Below are 16,846 nucleotides of genomic sequence, written 5' to 3' on the forward strand. Positions count from 1 at the left end.
TTTCACTGTACACCAGACACAAGGTAATACTCAGTTACAGTAGGTCCACACAGACCCTCCCCAGTACTTTACCAATAACAAATTGTACTTACCTCCATTCTTCAAATTGTGTGGTGCTGTACATGATCTTGTTTGTGTTGGTCTAGCAGCCAACAGCCACAGAGGGGGGAGAAGAGGCATGGGTATACATAAGGAGATAGCATAGCTGCAGAGGTACAGATGGGGAAAGCAACAGAGGGGGGTCAGAGGTAGAGATGGCATAGGGAGCTGAGGCACAGAAGGGGGGAATACACAAATAGAGGTGATAGAGGCAGGGATGGAGAAAATGGCAAATATATACAGTAGACTACAATACTGTATATATGAAAGTGAACAGAGGCAAAGATGGCAAAGGGGGCAAAGGCATAGAATGGGCAGAAGCAGGGGCACACATGGGGTGGGCAGGAGCAAGGGCACACATAGGGTGGCAGGGGCACACATGGGATGGGCAGGAGCAAGGGCACACATATGGTGGGCAGGGGCACACATGGGTTGGACAGGAGCAATGGCACACATATGGTGGGCAGGGGCACATATGGTGTGTGCAGGGGCACACACGATGTGGGCAAAAGTAAAGGCACACAAGGGTTGGGCAGGAGCAAGGGCACACATGGTGCCCAGGGGCACACATAGGGTGGGAAGGGGCACACATGGGGTGGGCAGGAGCAAGAGCACACATATGGTGGGCAGGGGCACACATGAGCTGGGAAGGGGCACACATGAGGTAGATAGAGGCTGTGGCACAGCTGGGGATATCCTTCTGAATCTAGACTCACTGTCACAGGAAGCAGGGGAGGACAGCAGAACGGAGGAGCTGTAGCAGGAGATCTGGGGTGGAGCAACACATACAGGAGGAAATGCACTGTGTGCAGAAAGGAAGCTTCTGAGCTGCAGCCTGCTGTGTTACCTGAGGGGAGAGAAGACAGGGGGATCGAGCTGGAGCGCTTTCTCCTCCCCTGCTGTAGCTTGCTGCTACCTGTCAGCTGTTTGACAGGAGCAGCAGCAAGAGTGCTTGTCCTGGCTGTTGCCTTCCTGCACTGCAGGGCGTACTGAGTAGCCAGCACCAACTCTGTGTGCAGACCTTTTCTTCTCAGTGCACCCAGCAGACCCTGGCTCCTCCAAGTAATGACGGGGTCTGCTACAGCATAGCTACGCCACTGACTCGACCTGTATTGGCATACATGTATTGTAGAGAGTGAGTCATCTGGTGTGCTCTGTATAACCTACTGTAGCAAAAGAAGACGTAAATAGGGTGGAAAATTGTGACGCATGCTAAAAAAAGGCCACATGCCTCACAGATACATAGGGGGGAATGTAATAGGATGAGATATTCAGAAAGTGAGAGATTTCATAGGAAATCTCCAGTTTTTTAAAGCGGCAATAATTTACATTGCAAAATCAAACTGGTTTTGCAGCGGCAATGATTGCTGCTTTAAAAAGACTGGAGATTTCTTACCAAATCTTTCACAGGGAGAATATAGGAACTCCACACATTTAGATTCATGGTGGAAATTGAACCAATGGCCTCAGTGCTGTTAGGCAGTAATGCTAACTGCACTAGCCTCATTCAAATTATTAAGCCAGGTTAGGCAACATGTGGCACTCTGATGTGGATGTGGAACAACACATTTCATCTTGCCTTTGCAGAATGTTGCTAACATTGTGGGGATGCTGGAATAAACCAAGCAATATTTAACATTTTAGGTACTTATATGTTAGTTGGGCGCCCGTTACGTAATTTGCGTAGTGCTGTATTGAGAATACCAATACACCACTATGCTGGCTATGTAAATTACATAACTTACGCAAATGATGTAAATTACGTAACTGGAGCACTGCTAATACATAATCCATGTCATACCCCCAGTGTCCACGTGGGCGTGGAGCTAATTTTAGAAAGTGTGGCTCGCCACCGAGCCCGAAGCGTGGCGAGCCCCGCGAGGGGATGCGTATCTGCGTCCCCTCGTAGGGCTCGCCACGCTTCGGCTTGGTGGCTCGCTGTGCTTGCCACACTGGACACTGGGGGTATGACGTGGATAGTGGGCATTTGATCCTGTTAGTGGGTGTTGTGTGTGTGTAGTGTGTATGTGTGTGTGTAGTGTGTGTGTGTCATTAAACTTACCATCCAGATGTCCCCGGCGCCTCCGGGACTTGGATCCCCGCATCGGGCCACCATGACAATTGCTGATTACTACGCTATTAGAGTAGTTCCGCTGGTGGAGCAGGGAAAGCATGTGATGCTCCCCCAGCGGCTGCCGGGATCTCCCCCCTCCGCCGCCATTATGCCCTTCCCCAGGCACTGCCGTCCAGCCCTTCACCCCACACCGCCATGGACGACCGCCCTGCCCGCGTAAGTAATACCAGGGCAGCCACCATCTCCCCCCTCTGCCCGGCCGCACCTACCCTCCGCCCGGCCACACGTATTAGCCGGCCGCCCGGCAGTGGCTACGCTGACAACGTAGCCAAAGCTACGTTGTTAGCGTAGCGTAGCCGGACGCCCGGCTAACATATAAGAATCACATTTTATGTAATGGCTTATGGCTGTAAAGTATTATAAATTGGACTTTGAAGTGGAGTCTGTTGCTTACTGATACACCTTGATGTTGGCTGAGCAGATCATCTAAATGTTAAGGGGCATTTTGCAAGTTGTAGTCAGAGAGCTTTGAAAACAACCCTTAATGTATCATGGGTTGCATTCAGAACTGATCCCTTAGCTGTTAATTTACAGTGCCCATTGGTCAGTTGCACAACACCCCGCCACAGTGAAATCCCGCCCCAGTGAAATCCCGCCCCATGCTAGCCTAGCTGCAAATCCATCCAACGATTTTTCCACTGTGTGTAGCCAAGGACTTATTTGTTGGCGGCGATAGAAACAAGCTGATCGGGGCCAGAGCTGGCGCCACATGTCTTCCCCTAAAATGCCTGGATTTTCCCTGAAACTCCCAGAAAACGATCGGTTACCACCTGCAAACGCCAATTATTGCTAAATAGGTCAACTGTTTTTACTGTTTTTCTAGATTAGGCTAAAGAGTAACGGCTTACTGCAAAACTTGAGTTGGATTTGTCTAAAAAAATATGCATTTTACTTATCTTGTAGAGGTGCCCAGCTAAGCAAGTGTAGAATATGGATTACACCAGGAGACGTTGCTTCACAGAGATAGTAGTAGATGCTATAATGCAGTGCAGAATTCATACATGATACACACTGGCATATGGGTGCAGGGTGTGTGGTACATAAAGGACCCTAGGTTTAGGGGGGACCACATTCTGCAGGGATGCAGTTAAAATCCCGGCGGTCGGGATCCCGGCGTTCAGAATCCCGACGCCGGAATTCCGACCGCCAAAATGACGGCACATTCTCCCTCCTGGGGTGTCCACGACACCCCTGGAGGGAGAATAAATTAGCGTGCCGAGCGTAGCGAGGCACCGGGCCCGCTGCGTGGCCTCCCCCCCTTGTCGGCATTTCGGCTGTCGGGATTTCGGCGTCGGGATTCTGAACGCTGGGATCCCGACCGCCGGGATTCAATACTGAATCCATTCTGCACACCCCATACCCATATAATTATAAATACCTCTTCATTGGTCCGGCGCTGGCAGAGCAGCGGCAAAGATCATTCTGGAAATGACAGCCGCTACCATTTCCCAGTGCAATTGAGGTTCACACGCAGTAACCTCTGGCACAATTCCAGATTCTACTGCACCAGGAAGGGGCTCAACTGTAGCCTATATACTAACATTGGGCTTCTTTTTTTTGCTGAAAATGCATGCTACGCAAAGACACACAAGCAGACTCTGCTGATTAAAATGATATGCGGCAGGTCTATATATTCTGTGCGACGGTACCTGCCTATAAAATGCTACATTACTTTTTCCTAAATTTCACTTCTTACTCACATCATAATCAGTCAGGGACACTAGATGAGTACTTTTGTCATGTTACTTGGACCTGTTTTTGTTAATGTTGACTACCTCACCATACATTCTCCTGGGTGAAAGGGTACCTGAAATTATGTATTGAAGTATTTACTAGAGATGTGCACCATATACTTTTTGGGTTTTGTGTTTTAGATCAGGATCTCCTTTTGGATTTTGTTTCTGGATTGGTTTTTCCAAAACCACCTTTTTTATGTTTTTTTTTTTTTTTTTTTGGGGGGGGGGGGGGGGGGGGGTGTTTGTTCCTAGAGTATTATTAACCTCAACAACATCCAAGGTAGCTGGGTGACTAAGCTAAGTGACACCAGTGGGCAGCACAAACATGTGGCACGTCTTGGAGTGGCACTGCAGTGGCACACAGGATCTGCTTTATAAATTAAGTTAAAAATGCTCCAAAGAGCACATACTGTAATGCCAAGAAAAGAGGTGCAAGTTGGATTATCCTTAGGCCTCCCACACACCCTTAATGTTGTTTAAACTGGACATGCTCACTTTAACAAACCAATCATTTTAGTGACAGGGACTATCATACTTGTGGCTGAAATGGTTGGTTTGTTTGGGCCCCCAAAAAACAAGCTGCCAATGATCTCTCCCTGCACAAACTGGCTCTATATTGGCAAGATTCCTCACCCCAGGGGCGGGCTAGGCCGCAGAGTGCCATGTGCCCCCCGGGCCGCTCAATCTATTTGTGTGCGGCCGTATGTTTCTGAGGCTGCTGCTGCAGCCACGGCTGACCAGTCTCCTACTGGTCTTCAGATACATGACCGCCGGCCTCCTGCACTAAGGACATGTCTAGTGCAGGAGGCCGCTACAGAGAGTGGGGCTGTGGACTCGCTCAGTCCTCTGTGGCTGCCAGCAGCTGCTGCGCCTGTGTCACACTGCATTACAGGCAGCAGCGTGGACAGCACAGAGGATCCCTCCCTGCTCCTGGTCAGCGTCCCTGTAGGGATCGAAAAAGGGGCGGGGCTAACGCCTGGAGGGGGCAGGGCTACACGACTGAACTAGTTAAGTAAAATGTGAGTTTACATTAACTGGTGTGGGCATGTGTACAAGCAGCGCTACTAGTGTCGGCAACTGGTGTGGGCATATGTATAATCAGCGCTACTAGTGTCTGCAACTGGTGTGGACATATGTACAGACAGCGTTACTAGTGTCGACAACTGGTGTGAGCATATGTATAATCAGCGCTACTAGTGTCGGCAACTGGTGTGGGCATGTGTACAAGCAGCGCTACTAGTGTCGGCAACTGGTGTTGGCATATGTACAAGCAGCGATACTAGTGTCGGCAACTGGTATGGGCATATGTACATGCAGCGCTACTAGCGTCGGCAACTGGTGTGGGCATATGTATAATCAGCGCTATTAGTGTCAGTAACTGGTGTGGACATATGTACAGGCAGCGTTACTAGTGTCGGCAACTGGTGTGAGCATATGTATAATCAGCGCTACTAGTGTCTGCAACTGGTGTGGGCATGTGTACAAGCAGCGCTACTAGTGTCGGCAACTGGTGTGGGCATATGTACATGCAGCGCTACTAGCGCCGGCAACTGGTGTGGGTATATGTATAATCAGCGCTACTAGTGTCGGCAACTGGTGTGGACATGTGTACAGGCAGCGTTACTAGTGTCGGCAACTGGTGTGAGCATATGTATAATCAGCACTACTAGTGTCTGCAACTGGTGTGGGCATGTGTACAAGCAGTGCTACTAGTGTCGGCAACTGGTGTGGGCATATGTACTTGCAGCGCTACTAGCGCCGGCAACTGGTGTGGGCATATGTATAATCAGCGCTACTAGTGTCGGCAACTGGTGTGGACATATGTACAGGCAGCGTTACTAGTGTCGGCAACTGGTGTGGGCATATGTACAGGCAGTGCTGCTAGCGTCGGCAACTGGTGTGGGCATATGTATAATCAGCGCTACTTGTGTCGGCAACTGGTGTGGACATATGTACAGGCAGCGTTACTAGTGTCGGCAACTGGTGTGGGCATATGTATAATCAGCGCTACTAGTGTCGGCAACTGGTGGGGGCATATGTATAGGCAGCACTACTGCTGTTGCGACTGATGTCGGTATGGGCGTTACGTATCAGCAGCGCTACTACTGTCAGAAACTGGTGCGAGTGTTATGTATAGGCAACGCTACTATTGTGGGCAACTGGTGTGGGTGTTACGTATAAGCAGCGCTACTATTTTTGGCAACTGGTGGTGTTACATATAAGCAGCGTTACTCCTTTCGGCAACTGGTTTGGGCAAAACGTATAAGCAGCGCTACAACTGTCAGCAACAGGCGCATTACGCTGTGTGGCATAATACATAATGGGCATTACTGTGTGTGGTATAATGTGTTATGAGCATTATAATGTTATTAGTACTTTTACTAACTCCTCTTCCTCATGAAGTATCACTCCTACATTTTGCAGTGCGCCTTCGGCGCGCACTCTGCTATTTTTAGTGTGGTGGTGGGGCACGCACCAATTTACTTTCTGGCACAGGGTACCAAAATGGCTAGTTATGCCACTGGTTCTGGCATAACTAGCCAGTGGGAGCATCCTGTGGGGGTCCTGATATTATACAGGGGAGCAGCCTGTGGTGTCCTATTATTGTTTTTTTATTTATTAATACATATACGAAAAACCTTTTATTAATACATATACGATAAACCTCCATTTAACGATGCGCTGTTACTTAGGGGCTGGTGCTCTGGCCTTGCCCCCCAGGCTAAAAGTTGCCAGCCAGCCCCTTGTCACAGCAGCCCCATGTCAAAGCAACACCCACAGCATAGACACCATGATGATGTCTGTGTTGTCTGAAATCCAGAACCAGAATGAAGATGTTGCCGATCACCGGGACTTATATAGAGTTTGAGTCTCACAAGAATCTGACAGCGGGGTGATGACGTTCGGCTTCGTTTTAGGTAAGGAAAATAGATAAGCTCAGTATTTACATGAAATTCAAAACCTGACATTCTGTTTTTAACTGAATTCTGAACTGGAGAAAAGACCTGACTCTGGCTTCAGAGCACTCAAATCCCCAAAGTGATCCGAGCCAGGCCCGGATCCGCTAAACTCGTATGTGCTTGGTTTTCAGTAAAACCGAACCACTCATCTCTAGTCTCAGCGGCCCTGGCAGAAACAAGAACATCTGGGATGCACAATTAATACTTTATGGTTTAGTCACACATGATGCCTCAGCCAGAATCAGCTCTATACTGTACGTCACTACTACTACACACTACTGTGATGCATTTTAAAACACGCTGAATGGATGAATTCCCTAATACTAGGATGGTACCTACTGACTAAGATTTGCTGAAGTTCCTGCAGTGGTTCAGGTTCCACCATCCTACACACATATACACTATATATATAACAGTGCGAATCAACAGAGGCTCACATATGCCAAATAACTATTACAGGATACATAGAGCCATACCTCCCAACCGTCCCGGATTCGGCGGGACATTCACGATTTACGGCCGATGTCCCGTCGTCCCGGTACTGCTTACCGCAGTCCCGGCTTCCCGAGACGGTTGGGAGATATAAACCACGCCCCCACGCTCTCTAGGACGTCACTGTGCCTCCAGCGTATGTGCGCAAGCTGCTGGGCGGTCACAGTGACGTCCTCTTCCTATCCAGCAGCTGCCATCTCTGCGCGTCTGAGTGGAGCCTGAAGTCCTGCAGAGCCAGTGAGCGGTAAGTACGGACAGACGGGCGGGCGAGGGGGGGGGGGGGTTGGTTGGTGTGTGTGGGGGGGGGGATTGCCAGTGCCTCCTAAGAAGCGACGAGGCTGAAGTTATATTACGACGAGCGGCGAAAACGGGGGCGTGGCCGGATTTCGCGTCACCCCGTGAGGCCACGCCCCCTTTTCTCGATGCCACGCCCCCTTTTCGGGAGCGCGCGCGACTTCGCCGCGCGAACGTCCCGACCTCCCAACTTCAAAAGTTGGGAGGTATGTAGAGCTGTGCAATCTTTGGCTTAGAAATCAAAGTTGTTTGCTTTGGGGTAGCTTGCGTTATTGAACACAAGTCAGTCATAATTGTGAAACACACTTCGTGCACAGAAATAAGTGTCTGATCTTTCTTCCCTTTGCCTACTTGAGACTGTCCCATTACAGCTCAGTTACATCCCTACAGTTAACAGCAGAGGGGTATGGATCATTGAATAGACACCAACTAGGTCGACAAGAATGAAGGTCAACATGACTGAAGGTTGACATGCAGGAAGGCCGACATGGGTTATGTCGACATGGTCATTAGGTCGACACAAACATTAGGTTCACATGGGGAAGGTCGACATGGGGTTTTTCACTTTTTTTACAGGAATGTTGACACAGTCAACATGGACACTGAAGTGTATCACTGCGTCCCCGCACATGGCTCGCTGCGCTTGACACACTATTTTATTCTCCCACCATGCCCTAGTGGACGGTGGGACGTGAAATACCGCCTGTCGGCACATTCAAAACAAAAAAAGTGGAAAACCCCATGTCGACCTTTTGAATGTAGACCTTCCCCATGTTGATATAATGCTTGTGTCGACCTAATGATCTGGTCAACCTAACCCATGTGGACCTTCAGTCATGTCGAAATTTCTGCGTGTCCACCTAATGCTTGGAGACATTGTGACCGTATCCCCCAGCAGAGATTTGACTGATAAACATATTGTTCTGCATCGCTTTGTTTCAGAGCATGTGCTGTGCAAAATGACACAAGAAGATGCACTCACAGACAGGCATATGTTCATCTCTGTATATGCCTATAATATATATACAGTATGTACACTATATAACGTGTATTTAGTATCTACCTTTATTGTGGATCCCAAAACAAAGCAAACTGATCTTTGAGGTCTCAGCCACATAAAAAAAGGTGAAAAAAGTAATGAACACAAATAAATGAAAATGGTCTCTTTTTTTCTAAACCTTATTGACCTTGTACATTAACATGTGGTGAATCTCACTCCTTTCTACTCCATTTAACACAGGAGTCACTTACAGTACCGAGTGCTTCTGGAAAAACACACTAGGCCTCTTTGTCTACTCAGATTCATCACAAAGTGACATTCTTCTTAATATTTCCATGTGTACTGTATATCTATATCTGCCTCACACTTCAGAACCTTGCAAATATAACACGTCCTGTATACATTTCACTTCTTTTTTGGAATAAGGCAATACTACTGTACTGATGCACAGTAATGCATGGCCAATATTACCTGTGCATATAATATCAGCCTCATGTTATGCACAGCTTAGTAAATATACTCCTGATAGTATTGTGCAAGGCTAACACCTAATACCCCTTGTTTATTACAGTCACATCTCTTAGAAGCTATTACTGTCATTATTGCCCAGAATGTAATGAGCACTGGTAAATTACATTGCTAATCAATGGAACCAGTCACTGACCGACTCTAGGGACTAGTACTTGGACTTACAACGCACCAGTGCAACACAGCAATGTGATTTTAGGACACAAATAGACTGTTGTGTGATTGTGTATGACTACAATTTAAAAAATAACTGCTATACAGGGGTTAAAGTGAGGGGGAACGGGGTGGAACTGAGTTCCACCACCTCTAATGGTGAGGTAGAACATTTAACCTCCACATTGGCCCTGCACAATTCTCACAGAAAAGCATTCTAGTTTGCAGGTGGATGCAAAAAACCCTACCACTGGCCCTGTCTCTGTCTATTGGGGGTAGGGGAGAGGGGGCAATTAGGTGGCATAGAGAAATGAGTTCCCCCACCTCTGCATGACCACTTTAAGCCCTGATGCTATACAATGTAGGCTTATCTATAAAATATAAAGTGTGCTGTTTCCCTGTGACATGTATAGTGACTGTATTTTAGAATGTGCCTTCTAGCAGAGGAATGTTATGTATGGAAACACATTAAAACTATCCTGCCTATCTGCTGATGCAAGACTTAAATAGAAAGCAGATGGTCGTATAGAAGCAATTTCACCAGCACCAACTCATCCCTGTGTCAGTAAAAGGCTATAAATGTCAGTTAGGAAAGACCTTCAGTATATAAATATCCATATGCTATATTGCACAAAGCCAAAATTTTAGCCCATTAAGAATATTTACCTGGAGTTAAAACTAAATAAAAAGAATTCATGGAGAGTTTATGTTCCAAAAATTGTTTTCTTATGTTCTGTTAGAGAAGTGGCACACAGTGTATGCATGTCTGCTAGAGAAGTGTAACATAGTGCATGCATACCTCCCAACAGTCACGATTTCAGCGGGACAGTCCCGATTATCAGGGCCTGTCCCGCTGTCCCTCCCGCGGACGGCAGTGTCCCGCGGTGAGGGGGGCTGTTGGGAGTCCCCCCCTGTCGGCTGCTAAGCAGCGGGGAATAAACGCTGTGCGCATGCGCACAGGGTCTATTCCCGCAGCCAGGGGGCTGGGGGCATGGCTAGAGGCTCACAGAGCCTCTGGGTCATGCCCCCCCATAGCGGAAAAATGGGGGCGTGGCCTCGCGGGAGAGCCGCGAGTATAGGCCACGCCCCTGAAATTAGACCACCCCCCCCCGCTACAGATTCATCAAAAGTTGGGAGGTATGGTGCATGTATGTCTGCTAGAGAAGTGGCACACAGTGTATGCATGTCTGCTAGAGAAGTGTAACATAGTGCACGTATGTCTGCTAGAGGAGTGGGGCACAGTGTATGCATGTCCGCTAGAGAAGTGTCACACAGTGTATGCATTTCTGCTAGAGAAGTGGCGCACAGTGTATGCATATCCTCTAGAGGAGTTGCACACAGTGGATGTATGTCTGCTAAAGAAGTGGCACGCAGAGCATGCATGTCTTCTAGAGGAGTGGTACATGTTGCATGTATGACTGCTAAAGAAATGGCACACAGATAATGTATGTCTGCTAGAGGAGTGGCACACAGTGTATGTATGTCTGCTATAGGAGTGGCACACAGTGTATGTATGTCTGCTTGAGAAGTGGCACACAGTGCATGTATGTCTGCTAGAGAAGCGGCACACAGTGTATGCATGTCTGCTAGAGACGTGGCACACAGTGTATGTATGTATGTCTGCTAGAGAAGTGGCACACAGTGCATGCATGTCTGCTAGAGAAGTGGCACACAGTGCAGGTATCAGGGCCGTTTCTACAGGCGGACAAGCCGTGCAGCAGCCCGGGGCGCCGCACGACTTGTCCACCTCTGTTACACAGCCGGGGCGCCCGGCCGGCAGCTGAGCTCTCAGCTCCCCACAACGCCGCTGCCGCCAAGTCCTCACCCCCGCCGCCGCCTCCTCCAAGTCCCGTCCCGTCCCCCCGCCCCCCCCCCCGCAACAACCAGGCGCACAGGTGAGCCCCAGGGGAGGGGAGCGCAGCGCGTCTCTCCTTCCCCTCGCTCACTGTGTCATTGGGCTGGCAGCCAATCAGAGGACCTCGCGGGCTGGCAGCCAATCAGGAGCCAGCCCGCGAGGTATGAATGGCTGCCGGCTCAGGGACACATCGAAAGCAGCAGCAGCAGCATGCAGCGGCGGGGGACTGGAGGGGGAGACCCAGAGAGAGAGTGAGTTGTGCTGCTGGCACTTTGGGGGAATGTGTGGCACTGTGGGGGCATATATGTGGCACTTTGGGGGCATATATGTGGCACTTTGGGGGCATATCTGTGGCACTGTGGGGGCATATGTGTGGCACTGGGGACATATCTGTGGCACTAGGGGCATATTTGGCACTGTGGGGGATATATATGTGGCATTGTGGGGGCATATCTGGCACTGTATGGGCATATGTGTGTCACTGTGGGGGCATATGTGTGGCACTGGGGGGCATATCTGGCACTGGTGACATATCTGGCACTAGGGGCATATTTGGCACTGTGGGGGATATATATGTGGCATTGTGGGGGCATATCTGGCACTGTATGGGCATATATATGTGGCACTGTGGGGGCATATGTGTGGCACTGTGGGGGCATATGTGTGGCACTGTGGGGGCATATGTGTGGCACTGTGGGGGCATATTAGTAAACGGCATGAGTTGTGCGGCAGCGGCTTGTGGGGCATAATGTGTAATAGGCATTACGGTGTGGGGAGTATTGTGTAATTGCCATCACAGTGTGGGGTGTAACGGGCATCATAATGTGTAATTGTCATCATGGTGTGCGGCGTAATGTGTAATTGTCATCACGGTGTGCGACATAATGTGTAATTGTCATCACGGTGTGCGACAATGTGTAATTGTCATCACGGTGTGCGGCGTCATGGATAAATAGTGTATAATGATTCAAGTAACCTGTCATTGTTTGGCCTTGATCTGTGAGGCGTACTACAGATAGCGCAGGCCTTATGCTTGCTGGCGAATCGCCAGCAGCATGCTGCTGGCGATCCGCCAGCAACACGGCGCGCCATCTGACTGAGACGCGCGTGCGTCCCCCACGCACACGCGTCTCAGTATCCGGGCGGCCGGCCGGCGAGGCGGACGCAATACTGTCCGCCTCCCGCTCGAGGGGGGCTGGGGGGACCCGAGGAGGCTGTGGGGGGGTGCGGGCGCCCGGTGTGGGCACCGGGCGACCGAGGGCAGCACCGTCGGAAGGGGACGCGCGCGCACCTCGTGCGCGCGCGTCCCCTTCCGACACACAGATGGCGCGGGAGCAGGGAATGGCGATGGCGACGCCATCGCCATCCCCTGCAAAGATGAGCCCGGCCCCATCTGTAGGTCACTGTGTGGGCCTTTATATTTTTATGTCACTGTGTGGCCTTCAGCCCGCCAACTAAAGTGCGGGAGTACAATGACAATTCCTGCGGTAACCAATGTCTGGACATGCAGGTTGCAAAGGTGAGTTGTAAGGTAATTGTTTTCCTGCTAGACCACGCCCTTATATTAAGCCACGCCCATTTGAAAAAGAAACCACGCCCCCTATTTCGCCGCGCGCGCCGTAGGCGCGCGCAATTTCTTCTATGTCATGTTAACTTTTTTTTGGGGGGGGGGGCGCATTTTTATTCCTTTGCCCTGGGAGCTAAATTGTCTAGAAACGGCCCTGGCAGGTATGTCTGCCAGAGAAGTGGCACACAGTATATGTATGTCTGCTAGAGAAGTGGCACACAGTGCATACATGTCTGCTAGAGAAGCGCACACAGTGCACGTATGTCTGCTAGAGAAGTGGCACACAGTGCACGTATGTCTGCTAGAGAAGTGGCACACAGTGCACGTATATGTTTGCTAGAGACGTGGCACACAGTGCATGCATGTCTGCTAGAGAAGTGGCACACAGTGTGTGTATGTATGTATGTCTGCTAGAGAAGTGGCACACAGTGTATGCATTTCTGCTAGAGAAGTGGGCACAGTGTATGCATGTCCTCTAGAGGAGTTGCGCACAGTGGATGTATGCCTGCTAAAGAAGTGGCACGCAGAGCATGCATGTCTTCTAGAGGAGTGGTACATGTTGCATGCATGACTGCTAAAGAAATAGCACACAGATAATGTATGTCTGCTAGAGGAGTGGCACACAGTGTATGTATGTCTGCTATAGGAGTGGCACACAGTGTATATATGTCTGCTATAGGAGTGGCACACAGTGTTTGTATGTCTCCTAGAGAAGTGGCACACAGTGCATGTATGTCTGCTAGAGAAGCGGCACACAGTGTATGCATGTCTGCTAGAGACGTGGTACACAGTGTATGTATGCATGTCTGCTAGAGACGTGGCACACAGTGTATGTATGCATGTCTGCTAGAGAAGTGGCACACAGTGCATGCATGTCTGCTTGAGAAGTGGCACACAGAGCAGGTGTGTCTGCCAGAGAAGTGGCTCACAGTGCAGGTATGTCTGCCAGAGAAGTGGCACACAGTATATGTATGTCTGCTAAAGAAGTGGCACACAGTGCATACATGTCTGCTAGAGAAGCGGCACACAGTGCACGTATGTCTGCTAGAGAAGTGGCACACAGTACACATATGTTTGCTAGAGACGTGGAACACAGTGCATGCATGTCTGCTAGAGAAGTGGCACACAGTGCATGTATGTCTGCTAGAGAAGTGGCGCACAGTGCTAAAGAAGTGGCACACAGTGCATGCATGTCTGCTAGAGAAGTGGCACACAGTGTATGTATGTATGTATGTATGTATGTATGTATGTGTGCTAGAGAAGTGGCACACAGTGCATGCATGTCTGCTAGAGAAGTGGCACAGTGTATGTGTGTATGTCTGCTAGAGAAGTGGCACACAGTGCATGTATGTCTGCTAGATAAGTGGCACACAGTGTATGTATGTCTGCTAGAGAAGTGGCACACAATGTATGTATGTATGTATGTATGTATGTATGTATGTATGTCTGCTAGAGAAGTGTCACACAGTGCATGCATGTCTGCTAGAGAAGTGGCACACAGTGTGTGTGTGTGTGTATGTATGTATGTATGTCTGCTAGAGAAGTGGCACACAGTGCATGCATGTCTGCTAGAGAAGTGGCACACAGTGCTTGTATGTATGTCTGCTAGAGAAGTGGCACACAGTGCATGCATGTCTGCTAGAGAAGTGGCACACAGTGTATGTATGTATGTATGTATGTCTGCTAAAGAAGTGGCACACAGTGCATGTATGTCTGCTAGATAAGTGGCACACAGTGTATGTATGTCTGCTAGAGAAGTGGCACACAGTGTGTGTATGTATGTATGTATGTATGTATGTATGTATGTATGTCTGCTAGAGAAGTGGCACACAGTGCATGCATGTCTGCTAGAGAAGTGGCATACAGTGCATGTATGTATGTCTGCTAGAGAAGTGGCACACAGTGCATGCATGTCTGCTAGAGAAGTGGCACACAGTGTATGTATGTATGTATGTATGTATGTATGTCTGCTAGAGAAGTGGCACACAGTGCATGCATGTCTGCTAGAGAAGTGGCACACAGTGTGTGTATGTATGTATGTCTGCTAGAGAAGTGGCACACAGTGCATGTATGTCTGCTAGAGAAGTGGCACACAGTGCACGTATGTCTGCTAGAGATGTTGCACATAGTACATGTATGTCTGCTAGAGAAGTGGCACACAGTGCATACATGGCTTCTAGAGGAGTGGCACATAGTACATGTATGTCTGCTAGAGAAGCGGCACACAGTGCACGTATGTCTGCTAGAGACATGGCACATAGTACATGTATGTCTGCTAGAGAAGTGGCACACAGTGCACATATGTCTGCTAGAGAAGTGGCACACAGTGCTCGTATGTCTGCTAGAGACGTGGCACATAGTACATGTATGTCTGCTAGAGAAGTGGCACACGGTGCACATATGTGTTCTAGAACAATAGAAAATTGCAGAGTCTGAAAGAAGGATGAGGATAGTAGAACATATACAGCCACCTTCCCCACGCTGAACCCTTCCCACTGAGCCAGCTGAGCTCACTCACCCCCCAGCTACATGGTCTTCAGGAACCTGCCGAACCACTCGCAGCTGCCGGGCTCAGCCTGTCCCTCACGTGTGCTGCTCTGCACGTTGCCATAGCGATCCAACATAGATACAAATGTATTCATGCAGCAGAGACCTGGCATTCTGCTTGGTCGGATGTCACTGAGACAAATACAAAGAGACGACCTAGAGGTGCCTGGCACACTCTCTGCATCTCCGGGGCCCTTTAGTGTGGGGCCTGTTTCCAAGGAAACGAGGGGAGCTGTCCAGCGTTGGCCCCTGTGCAACAACTAATGCATGTGCTGGGCAAGCTGCTCTCCTGGACTCCTCACTCATAGTCCCAATTAGAACAGAACAAATCTTCTGATGGAGAAAATAAGACAGTGTTGCAGCAGCTGCTGTGGCTGCCTTTGCTACAAACTGATTTAACTAGACCCCCAAAAGGTAAAGTGACACTAGACAATGGTGCTATCCCTAGCACTGCAAATCTGAGTCCCTACCAAATAAAATGGGGATTTTGATCATATTTTGCTAACAACATATAAACCTGCAGCCCCTGATACATTGAACCCTAATTTACACCAGACACCTTTGTGCAATACATCTCTCATGTTGCGAACTCTATACAGATGCTGCATACATTACGATTACAGTCTGATTCGGTTATAACATGATAGAGCACATCATCCAGTCGTACAGCACCAGTGATTTATGGAATGAGCAGATTTACATGTCGTGGGCTCACTGTCCCACTGCTCAGGGATTAACAGTTTGACTTTGCAAATCAGATCATTTCCTCCCCAGCTGAGATAAGAAGAACGCAGCGTGATACAGATGAAGAACACAAATCCATTATTCAACTCACCAGTTTGCTGTGCAGCTGAACTAATGCCTGATGACAGCGCAGGCACCGAGACTCCTCTCTCTAAATCCTGAGCCCTTCCTGGAATCGGGTGATCACCATGTTCCTCCATTGAGTGCCCACTGGCACTATCGCTCCGGCTCACATGCTTATGGGACTGCTGCTTGTGGTGATGTGCTGCCTGTAGCCCTGCTGCTGCCGGCTGCTGTTGCTGCTGCTGAGGATGGGGAGCATCTATTGCTTGGCATCCTCCCTCTCCCTTACTATCCGGATCCGCCTCTCTGTGCTTTGTGCATCAGCAGAGCCAGCAGATGGCTCCGCCTCTGGTCATTGTGTCCCTATTGGTGTTGGCCCTCTCCTCCATAGACACAGCAGGGGCGGACACGGCAGATCTGTGGCACAGCACTGACAACGGCAGTGTGGGTGATTAGTACATGTCAGACCGGTGGGATAGTCTCACAGGAGGTGATTGCTGCGCTCTTAACACGATCGTGTGGAATACGAGTAATGGAGTAAAGCATATATTATACATTTGTAATGAAGAGCAGTGTTGCTGTAGCTTGCAGAATGCTGTCGCAGTTTATATAAAGTTTTTATTTAGTGGTGAAGTCCTATTTCGATTTTTGAATATGATTTGGATCTGCTACTT

At 49.2% G+C, this 16,846-nt stretch overlaps 1 protein-coding gene across 1 annotated transcript in view; it reads right to left on the minus strand.

The window, feature by feature from the left end:
- TMEM200C (transmembrane protein 200C) overlaps positions 1-16,639 on the minus strand; it is a 65,559-nt gene extending 48,920 nt beyond the window's left edge. The window contains exon 1 of the mRNA XM_083187603.1: positions 16,201-16,639. The gene's annotated coding sequence lies outside the window, so the exon portion shown is untranslated. The remainder of the gene's footprint in view (positions 1-16,200) is intronic.
- Between the last annotated feature and the right edge of the window lie 207 nt (positions 16,640-16,846).

The sequence above is a fragment of the Crinia signifera genome, chromosome 5, assembly GCF_055691185.1.
Source record: "Crinia signifera chromosome 5, ASM5569118v1, whole genome shotgun sequence".
NCBI lineage: Eukaryota > Metazoa > Chordata > Amphibia > Anura > Myobatrachidae > Crinia > Crinia signifera.